Source organism: Somniosus microcephalus, chromosome 2 (genome assembly GCF_052327205.1).
Source record: "Somniosus microcephalus isolate GS21.2 chromosome 2, FLI_Smic_1.0, whole genome shotgun sequence".
Classification (NCBI taxonomy): Eukaryota; Metazoa; Chordata; class Chondrichthyes; order Squaliformes; family Somniosidae; genus Somniosus; species Somniosus microcephalus.
The window spans coordinates 28,119,779-28,129,982 of NC_140988.1; the positions used below are offsets into that span (position 1 = coordinate 28,119,779).

Sequence of the window (10,204 nt, forward strand, 5' to 3'; positions counted from 1 at the left end):
CACATTATTTCTGTAATGGTCTCCATGCTCCTGTGGCCTCAGGCCCACGCTCTGTGCTATATCAGCAGCCACGTTACCCCAGCTCACCGCTACATCAATGGCCCACACTCTCCTATTCTCGGTGGTACATTAACACACTCCTTCCTACTCTCACAAGTGAGAATAGAAATAAAATATGTTGCAGAGACAAGGGAAAACGATAAAATAAACAGGGACTAAGCAATGGGAGTAGAAAAAACGGAAAGTAAAAGGAGCTAGGGTGCAAGAGAGAAACAGAAATAGAGAGAGACAAAGAGAGAAGGAGAGACGAAGGCAAAGGAGAGACAGGCAGAGTGAAGGAGCAAAAGCAAAATGTGAAGAAATAGAACTGAAAGTTGAGAGACAGAAGTGAAGAGAGGCTGGAGAGAGAGACAGAGTGAAGAGAGGAAGGAGAAAGAGACAGAGTGAAGACAGGAAGGAGAGAGAGACAGAGTGAAGAGAGGAAGGAGAGGGAGAGAGAGTGAAGAGAGGAAGGAGAGGGAGAGAGAGTGAAGAGAGGAAGGAGAGAGAGTGAAGAGAGGAAGGAGAGAGAGAGAGAGAGTGAAGAGAGGAAGGAGAGAGAGAGAGTGAAGAGAGGAAGGAGAGAGAGAGAGAGTGAAGAGAAGGAGAGAGAGAGAGAGTGAAGAGAGGAAGGAGAGAGAGAGTGAAGAGAGGAAGGAGAAAGAGAGAGTGAAGAGAGGAAGGAGAGAGAGAGAGTGTGAAGAGAGGAAGGAGAGAGAGAGAGAGAGTGAAGAGAGGAAGGAGAGAGAGAGAGAGAGTGAAGAGAGGAAGGAGAGAGAGAGAGAGAGTGAAGAGAGGAAGGAGAGAGAGAGAGAGTGAAGAGAGGAAGGAGAGAGAGAGAGAGTGAAGAGAGGAAGGAGAGAGAGAGAAGTGAAGAGAGGAAGGAGAGAGAGAGAGAGTGAAGAGAGGAAGGAGAGAGAGAGTGAAGAGAGGAAGGAGAGAGAGAGAGAGAGTGAAGAGAGGAAGGAGAGAGAGTGAAGAGAGGAAGGAGAGAGAGAGAGAGTGAAGAGAGGAAGGAGAGAGAGAGAGAGAGTGAAGAGAGGAAGGAGAGAGAGAGAGAGTGAAGAGAGGAAGGAGAGAGAGAGTGAAGAGAGGAAGGAGAGAGAGAGAGAGAGTGTGAAGAGAGGAAGGAGAGAGAGACAGAGTGAAGAGAGGAAGGAGAGAGAGTGAAGAGAGGAAGGAGAGAGAGAGAGTGAAGAGAGGAAGGAGAGAGAGAGAGAGAGTGAAGAGAGGAAGGAGAGAGAGAGAGAGTGAAGAGAGGAAGGAGAGAGAGAGAGAGTGAAGAGAGGAAGGAGAGAGAGAGAGAGTGTGAAGAGAGGAAGGAGAGAGAGAGAGAGTGAAGAGAGGAAGGAGAGAGAGAGAGAGTGAAGAGAGGAAGGAGAGAGAGAGAGTGAAGAGAGGAAGGAGAGAGAGAGAGAGAGAGTGAAGAGAGGAAGGAGAGAGAGAGAGAGTGAAGAGAGGAAGGAGAGAGAGTGAAGAGAGGAAGGAGAGAGAGAGAGTGAAGAGAGGAAGGAGAGAGAGAGAGAGTGAAGAGAGGAAGGAGAGAGAGAGAGAGTGAAGAGAGGAAGGAGAGAGAGAGAGAGTGAAGAGAGGAAGGAGAGAGAGAGAGAGTGAAGAGAGGAAGGAGAGAGAGAGAGAGTGAAGAGAGGAAGGAGAGAGAGAGTGAAGAGAGGATGGAGAGAGAGAGAGAGTGAAGAGAGGAAGGAGAGAGAGAGTGAAGAGAGGAAGGAGAGAGAGAGAGAGAGTGAAGAGAGGAAGGAGAGAGAGAGTGAAGAGAGGAAGGAGAGAAAGAGAGAGTGGAGAGGAAGGAGAGAGAGAGTGAAGAGAGGAAGGAGACAGAGAGTGAAGAGAGGAAGGAGAGAGAGAGACTGAAGAGAGGAAGGAGAGAGAGAGAGTGAAGAGAGGAAGGAGAGAGAGAGAGAGTGAAGAGAGGAAAGAGAGAGAGAGAGTGAAGAGAGGAAGGAGAGAGAGACAGAGTGAAGAGAGGAAGGGAGAGAGTGAAGAGAGGAAGGAGAGAGAGAGTGAAGAGAGGAAGGAGAGAGAGAGTGAAGAGAGGAAGGAGAGAGAGAGAGTGAAGAGAGGAAGGAGAGAGCGAGAGAGTGAAGAGAGGACGGAGAGAGAGAGAGAGTGAAGAGAGGAAGGAGAGAGAGAGAGAGAGTGAATAGAGGAAGGAGAGAGAGAGTGAAGAGAGGAAGGAGAGAGAGAGAGTGAAGAGAGGAAGGAGAGAGAGAGAGAGTGAAGAGAGGAAGGAGAGAGAGAGAAGTGAAGAGAGGAAGGAGAGAGAGAGAAGTGAAGAGAGGAAGGAGAGAGAGAGAGAGAGAGTGAAGAGAGGAAGGAGAGAGAGAGAGAGTGAAGAGAGGAAGGAGAGAGAGAGAGTGAAGAGAGGAAGGAGAGAGAGAGAGATGAAGAGAGGAAGGAGAGAGAGAGAGTGAAGAGAGGAAGGAGAGAGAGAGAGTGAAGAGAGGAAGGAGAGAGAGAGAGAGTGAAGAGAGGAAGGAGAGAGAGAGAGTGAAGAGAGGAAGGAGAGAGAGAGAGAGAGTGAAGAGAGGAAGGAGAGAGAGAGAGTGAAGAGAGGAAGGAGAGAGAGAGTGAAGAGAGGAAGTGAGAGAGAGAGTGAGAGAGGAGAGAGAGTGTGAAGAGAGGAAGGAGAGAGAGAGAGAGTGAAGAGAGGAAGGAGAGAGAGTGAAGAGAGGAAGGAGAGAGAGAGAGAGTGAAGGAGGAGGAGAGAGAGAGAGAGTGAAGAGAGGAAGGAGAGAGAGAGAGTGAAGAGAGGAAGGAGAGAGAGAGAGTGAAGAGAGGAAGGAGACAGAGAGAGAAGAGAGGAAGGAGAGAGGAGAGTGAAGAGAGGAAGGAGAGAGAGAGAGAGTGAAGAGAGGAAGGAGAGAGAGAGAGAGTGAAGAGAGGAAGGAGAGAGAGAGAGAGAGTGAAGAGAGGAAGGAGAGAGAGAGTGAAGAGAGGAAGGACGAGAGAGAGTGAAGAGAGGAAGGAGAGAGAGAGAGTGAAGAGAGGAAGGAGAGAGAGAGCAGAGTGAAGAGAGGAAGGAGAGTGAGAGAGAGGAAGAGAGAGAGTGAAGAGAGGAAGGAGAGAGAGAGTGAAGAGAGGAAGGAGAGAGAGAGAGAGTGAAGAGAGGAAGGAGAGAGAGAGTGAAGAGAGGAAGGAGAGAGAGAGAGAGTGAAGAGAGGAAGGAGAGAGAGAGTGAAGAGAGGAAGGAGAGAGAGAGAGAGTGAAGAGAGGAAGGAGAGAGAGAGAGTGAAGAGAGGAAGGAGAGAGAGAGAGTGAAGAGAGGAAGGAGAGAGAGAGAGTGAACAGAGGAAGGAGAGACAGAGTGAAGAGAGGAAGGAGAGAGAGAGAGAGAGAGAGTGAAGAGAGGAAGGAGAGAGAGAGTGAAGAGAGGAAGGAGAGAGAGAGAGTGAAGAGAGGAAGGAGAGAGAGTGAAGAGAGGAAGGAGAGAGAGAGTGAAGAGAGGAAGGAGAGAGAGAGAGAGAGAGTGAAGAGAGGAAGGAGAGAGAGAGAGAGAGAGTGAAGAGAGGACGGAGAGAGAGAGAGAGTGAAGAGAGGAAGGAGAGAGAGAGTGAAGAGAGGAAGGAGAGAGAGAGAGTGAAGAGAGGAAGGAGAGAGAGAGAGAAGAGAGGAAGGAGAGAGAGAGAGGAAGAGAGGAAGGAGAGAGAGAGTGAAGAGAGGAAGGAGAGAGAGAGTGAAGAGAGGAAGGAGAGAGAGAGAGAGTGAAGAGAGGAAGGAGAGAGAGAGTGAAGAGAGGAAGGAGAGAGAGAGAGAGTGAAGAGAGGAAGGAGAGAGAGAGAGAGAGTGAAGAGAGGAAGGAGAGAGAGACGAGAGTGAAGAGAGGAAGGAGAGAGAGAGAGTGAAGAGAGGAAGGAGAGAGAGAGAGTGAAGAGAGGAAGGGAGAGAGAGAGAGAGTGAAGAGAGGAAGGGAGAGAGAGTGAAGAGAGGAAGGAGAGAGAGAGAGTGAAGAGAGGAAGGAGAGAGAGTGTGAAGAGAGGAAGGAGAGAGAGACAGAGTGAAGAGAGGAAGGAGAGAGAGAGAGTGAAGAGAGGAAGGAGAGAGAGAGTGAAGAGAGGAAGGAGAGAGAGACAGAGTGAAGAGAGGAAGGAGAGAGAGAGAGTGAAGAGAGGAAGGAGAGAGAGAGTGAGAGAGCGAGCGAAGAGAGGAGAGAGAGAGAGTGAAGAGAGGAAGGAGAGAGAGAGAGTGAAGAGAGGAAGGAGAGAGAGAGCAGAGTGAAGAGAGGAAGGAGAGAGAGAGTGAAGAGAGGAAGGAGAGAGAGAGAGAGTGAAGAGAGGAAGGAGAGAGAGAGTGGAAGAGAAGGAGAGGAGTGAGAGAGGAGAGAGAGAGAGAGAGAGAGAGAGGAGAGAGGAGAGAGAGTGAAGAGAGGAAGGAGAGAGAGAGAAGTGAAGAGAGGAAGGAGAGAGAGAGAGAGTGAAGAGAGGAAGGAGAGAGAGAGAGTGAAGAGAGGAAGGAGAGAGAGAGTGAAGAGAGGAAGGAGAGAGAGAGAGAGTGAAGAGAGGAAGGAGAGAGAGACAGAGTGAAGAGAGGAAGGAGAGAGAGAGAGTGAAGAGAGGAAGGAGAGAGAGAGTGAAGAGAGGAAGGAGAGAGAGAGAGTGAAGAGAGGAAGGAGAGAGAGAGAGTGAAGAGAGAAGGAGAGAGAGAGAGTGAAGAGAGGAAGGAGAGAGAGAGTGAAGAGAGGAAGGAGAGAGAGACAGAGTGAAGAGAGGAAGGGAGAGAGAGTGAAGAGAGGAAGGAGAGAGAGAGTGAAGAGAGGAAGGAGAGAGCGAGAGAGTGAAGAGAGGACGGAGAGAGAGAGAGTGAAGAGAGGAAGGAGAGAGAGAGTGAAGAGAGGAAGGAGAGAGAGAGAGAGTGAAGAGAGGAAGGAGAGAGAGAGTGAAGAGAGGAAGGAGAGAGAGAAGCGAAGAGAGGAAGGAGAGAGAGAGAGAGAGTGAAGTGAGGAAGGAAGAGAGAGAGAGAGTGAAGAGAGGAAGGAGAGAGAGAGAGAGAGTGAAGAGAGGAAGGAGAGAGAGAGAGAGTGAAGAGAGGAAGGAGAGAGAGAGAGAGTGAAGAGAGGAAGGAGAGAGAGAGAGAAGAGAGGAAGGAGAGAGAGAGAGTGAAGAGAGGAAGGAGGGAGAGAGAGAGAGTGAAGAGAGGAAGGAGAGAGAGAGAGAGTGAAGAGAGGAAGGAGAGAGAGAGAGAGTGAAGAGAGGAAGGAGAGAGAGAGAGAGTGAAGAGAGGAAGGAGAGAGAGAGAGTGAAGAGAGGAAGGAAGAGAGAGAGAGAGTGAAGAGAGGAAGGAGAGAGAGAGTGAAGAGAGGAAGGAGAGAGAGAGAGAGTGAAGAGAGGAAGGAGAGAGAGAGTGAAGAGAGGAAGGAGAGAGAGAGAGTGAAGAGAGGAAGGAGAGAGAGAGAGTGAAGAGAGGAAGGAGAGAGAGAGAGTGAAGAGAGGAAGGAGAGAGAGAGAGTGAAGAGAGGAAGGAGAGAGAGAGAGTGAAGAGAGGAAGGAGAGAGAGAGAGAGTGAAGAGAGGAAGGAGAGAGAGAGAGAGTGAAGAGAGGAAGGAGAGAGAGAGAGAGGAAGGAGGAGAGAGAGAGTGAAGAGAGGAAGGAGAGAGAGAGAGAGTGAAGAGAGGAAGGAGAGAGAGAGAGAGTGAAGAGAGGAAGGAGGAGAGAGAGAGAGTGAAGAGAGGAAGGAGAGAGAGAGAGTGAAGAGAGGAAGGAGAGAGAGAGAGAGTGAAGAGAGGAAGGAGAGAGAGAGAGAGTGAAGAGAGGAAGGAGAGAGAGAGTGAAGAGAGGAAGGAGAGAGAGAGAGTGTGAAGAGAGGAAGGAGAGAGAGTGAAGAGAGGAAGGAGAGAGAGGGTGAAGAGAGGAAGGAGAGAGAGAGAGAGTGAAGAGAGGAAGGAGAGAGAGAGAGAGTGAAGAGAGGAAGGAGAGAGAGAGAGAGAGTGAAGAGAGGAAGGAGAGAGAGAGAGAGTGAAGAGAGGAAGAGAGTGAAGAGAGGAAGGAGAGAGAGAGAGAGTGAAGAGAGGAAGGAGAGAGAGAGTGTGAAGAGAGGAAGGAGAGAGAGAGAGTGAAGAGAGGAAGGAGAGAGAGAGAGAGTGAAGAGAGGAAGGAGAGAGAGAGAGAGTGAAGAGAGGAAGGAGAGAGAGAGAAGTGAAGAGAGGAAGGAGAGAGAGAGAGAGTGAAGAGAGGAAGGAGAGAGAGAGAGTGAAGAGAGGAAGGAGAGAGAGAGTGAAGAGAGGAAGGAGAGAGAGAGAGAGTGAAGAGAGGAAGGAGAGAGAGAGAGAGTGAAGAGAGGAAGGAGTGAGAGAGAGAGTGAAGAGAGGAAGGAGAGAGAGAGTGAAGAGAGGAAGGAGAGAGAGAGAGTGAAGAGAGGAAGGAGAGAGAGAGAGAGTGAAGAGAGGAAGGAGAGAGAGAGAGTGAAGAGAGGAAGGAGAGGAGAGAGTGAAGAGAGGAAGGAGAGAGAGAGTGAAGAGAGGAAGGAGAGAGTGAAGAGAGGAAGGAGAGAGAGAGTGAAGAGAGGAAGGAGAGAGGAGAGAGTGAAGAGAGGAAGGAGAGAGAGAGAGTGAAGAGAGGAAGGAGAGAGAGAGTGAAGAGAGGAAGGAGAGAGAGAGAGAGTGAAGAGAGGAAGGAGAGAGAGAGTGAAGAGAGGAAGGAGAGAGAGAGTGAAGAGAGGAAGGAGAGAGAGAGAGAGTGAAGAGAGGAAGGAGAGAGAGAGAGAGAGTGAAGTGAGGAAGGAGAGAGAGAGAGAGTGAAGAGAGGAAGGAGAGAGAGAGAGAGTGAAGAGAGGAAGGAGAGAGAGAGAGAGTGAAGAGAGGAAGGAGAGAGAGAGAGTGAAGAGAGGAAGGAGAGAGAGAGTGAAGAGAGGAAGGAGAGAGAGAGAGAGTGAAGAGAGGAAGGAGGAGAGAGAGAGAGTGAAGAGAGGAAGGAGAGAGAGAGAGAGTGAAGAGAGGAAGGAGAGAGAGAGAGAGTGAAGAGAGGAAGGAGAGAGAGAGAGAGTGAAGAGAGGAAGGAGAGAGAGAGAGAGTGAAGAGACGAAGGAGAGAGAGAGAGAGTGAAGAGAGGAAGGAGAGAGAGAGTGAAGAGAGAAGGAGAGAGAGAGTGAAGAGAGGAAGGAGATGAGAGAGTGAAGAGAGGAAGGAGAGAGAGAGTGAAGAGAGGAAGGAGAGAGAGAGAGTGAAGAGAGGAAGGAGAGAGAGAGAGAAGTGAAGAGAGGAAGGAGAGAGAGAGAGTGAAGAGAGGAAGGAGAGAGAGAGAGAGTGAAGAGAGGAAGGAGAGAGAGAGAGAGAGTGAAGAGAGGAAGGAGAGAGAGAGAGAGTGAAGAGAGGAAGGAGAGAGAGAGAGAGTGAAGAGAGAAGGAGAGAGAGAGAGAGTGAAGAGAGGAAGGAGAGAGAGAGAGAGTGAAGAGAGGAAGGAGAGAGAGAGTGAAGAGAGGAAGGAGGGAGAGAGAGAGAGTGAAGAGAGGAAGGAGAGGAGAGAGTGAAGAGAGGAAGGAGAGAGAGAGTGAAGAGAGGAAGGAGAGGAGAGAGAGAGAGAGTGAAGAGAGGAAGGAGAGAGAGAGAGTGAAGAGAGGATGGAGAGAGAGAGAGAGTGAAGAGAGGAAGGAGAGAGAGTGAAGAGAGGAAGGAGAGAGAGAGTGAAGAGAGGAAGGAGAGAGAGAGAGAGTGAAGAGAGGAAGGAGAGAGAGAGAGAGTGAAGAGAGGAAGGAGAGAGAGCAGTGAAGAGAGGAAGAGAGAGAGAGAGTGAAGAGAGGAAGGAGAGAGAGAGAGAGAGCTAGAAGGAAGAGAGAGAGAGTGAAGGGAGGAAGGAGAGAGAGAGAGAGTGAAGAGAGGAAGGAGAGAGAGAGAGTGAAGAGAGGAAGAGAGAGAGAGAGAGTGAAGAGAGAAGGAGAGAGAGAGTGAAGAGAGGAAGGAGAGAGAGAGAGAGTGAAGAGAGGAAGGAGAGAGAGAGAGAGTGAGAGAGGAAGGAGAGAGAGAGAGAGTGAAGAGAGGAAGGAGAGAGAGAGAGAGTGAAGAGAGGAAGGAGAGAGAGAGAGTGAAGAGAGGAAGGAGAGAGAGAGAGAGAAGAGAGGAAGGAGAGAGAGAGAGAGTGAAGAGGAAGGAGAGAGACGAGAGTGAAGAGAGGACGGAGAGAGAGAGAGAGAGTGAAGAGAGGAAGGAGAGAGTGAGAGAGGAAGAGAGAGAGGAAGAGAGAGAGAGAGAGAGTGAAGAGAGGAAGGAGAGAGAGAGAAGAGAGGAAGGAGAGAGAGAGAGAGTGAAGAGAGGAAGGAGAGAGAGAGTGAGAGAGGAAGGAGAGAGAGAGAAGAAGGAGGAAGGAGAGAGAGAGAGTGAAGAGAGGAAGGAGAGAGAGAGAGAGTGAAGAGAGGAAGGAGAGAGAGAGAGAGTGAAGAGAGGAAGGAGAGAGAGAGAGAGAGTGAAGAGAGGAAGGAGAGAAGAGAGAGTGAAGAGAGGAAGGAGAGAGAGAAGAGTGAAGAGAGGAAGGAGAGGAGAGAGAGAGAGTGAAGAGAGGAAGGAGAGAGAGAGAGAGTGAAGAGAGGAAGGAGAGAGAGAGAGAGAGTGAAGAGAGGAAGGAGAGAGAGAGAGAGTGAAGAGAGGAAGGAGAGAGAGAGAGAGAGTGAAGAGAGGAAGGAGAGAGAGAGAGAGAGAGGAAGGAAGAGAGAGAGAGAGTGAAGAGAGGAGAGAGAGAGAGAGAGAGAAGAGAGGAGAGAGAGAGAGAAGAGAGGAGGAGAGAGAGAGTGAAGAGAGGAAGAGAGAGAGAGTGAAGAGAGGAAGGAGAGAGAGAGAGAGTGAAGAGAGGAAGGAGAGAGAGAGTGAAGAGAGGAAGGAGAGAGAGAGAGAGTGAAAGAGAGGAAGGAGAGAGAGAGAGAGAGTGAAGAGAGGAAGGAGAGAGAGAGAGTGAAGAGAGGAAGGAGAGAGAGAGAGTGAAGAGAGAAGGAGAGAGAGAGAGTGAAGAGAGGAAGGAGAGAGAGAGAGAGTGAGAGAGGAAGGAGAGAGAGAGAGAGTGAAGAGAGGAAGGAGAGAGAGAGAGTGAAGAGAGGAAGGAGAGAGAGAGAGAGAGGATAGAGGAAGGAGAGAGAGAGTGAAGAGAGGAAGGAGAGAGAGAGAGTGGAGAGAGAGAGTGAGAGAGAAGGAGAGAGAGAGAGCGAAGAGAGGAAGGAGAGAGAGAGCGAGAGAGAGGAAGGAGAGAGAGAGGTGAAGAGAGAAGGAGAGAGAGAGAGAGTGAAGAGAGGAAGGAGAGAGACAGAGTGAAGAGAGGAAGGAGAGAGAGAGTGAAGAGAAGGAGAGAGAGAGAGAGTGAAGAGAGGAAGGAGAGAGAGAGAGAGTGAGAAGAGACGGAAGAGAGAGAGTGAAGAGAGGAAGGAGAGAGAGAGTGAAGAGAGGAAGGAGAGAGAGAGAGAGTGAAGAGAGGAAGGAGAGAGAGAGAGAGTGAAGAGAGGAAGGAGAGAGAGACAGAGTGAAGAGAGGAAGGAGAGAGAGAGAGAGTGAAGAGAGGAAGGAGAGAGAGAGAGTGAAGAGAGGAAGGAGAGAGAGAAGGTGGAGAGAGAGAGTGAAGAGAGGAAGGAGAGAGAGAGAGAGTGAAGAGAGGAGGAGAGAGAGAGTGAAGAGAGGAAGGAGAGAGAGAGAGTGAAGAGAAGGAGAGGAGAGAGAGTGAAGAGAGGAAGGAGAGAGACAGAGTGAAGAGAGGAAGGAGAGAGAGAGAGTGAGGAGAGAGAGAGAGTGAAGAGAGGAAGGAGAGAGAGAGAGACGAAGAGAGAAGGAGAGAGAGTGAAGAGAGGAAGGACGAGAGAGAGGGTGAAGAGAGGAAGGAGAGAGAGGAGAGTGAAGAGAGAGGATGAGAGAGAGAAGAGGAGAGTGAGAGAGGAAGGAGGAGGAGAGAGAGAGTGAAGAGAGGAGGAGAGAGAGTGAGAGAGTGGAATGAGAGAGAGAGAGAGTGAAGAGAGAAGGAGAGAGAGAGAGAGTGAAGAGAGGAAGGAGAGAGAGAGAGAGAGAGTCGAAGAGAGGAAAGGAGAGAGAGAGTGAAGAGAGGAAGGAGGCGAAGAGAGAGTGAAGAGAGGAAGGAGAGAGAGAGAGAGTGAAGAAGAGGATAGGGAGAGAGAGAGAGTGAAGAGAGGAAGGAGAGAGAGAGAGAGGAAGGAGAGAGAGAGTGAAGAGAGGAAGGAAGAGAGAGAG

At 50.0% G+C, this 10,204-nt stretch overlaps 1 protein-coding gene across 5 annotated transcripts in view; it reads right to left on the reverse strand.

The window, feature by feature from the left end:
- LOC147122628 (janus kinase and microtubule-interacting protein 1-like) overlaps positions 1–10,204 on the reverse strand; it is a 546,134-nt gene that overhangs the window by 32,792 nt on the left and 503,138 nt on the right. The window lies entirely within an intron of this gene.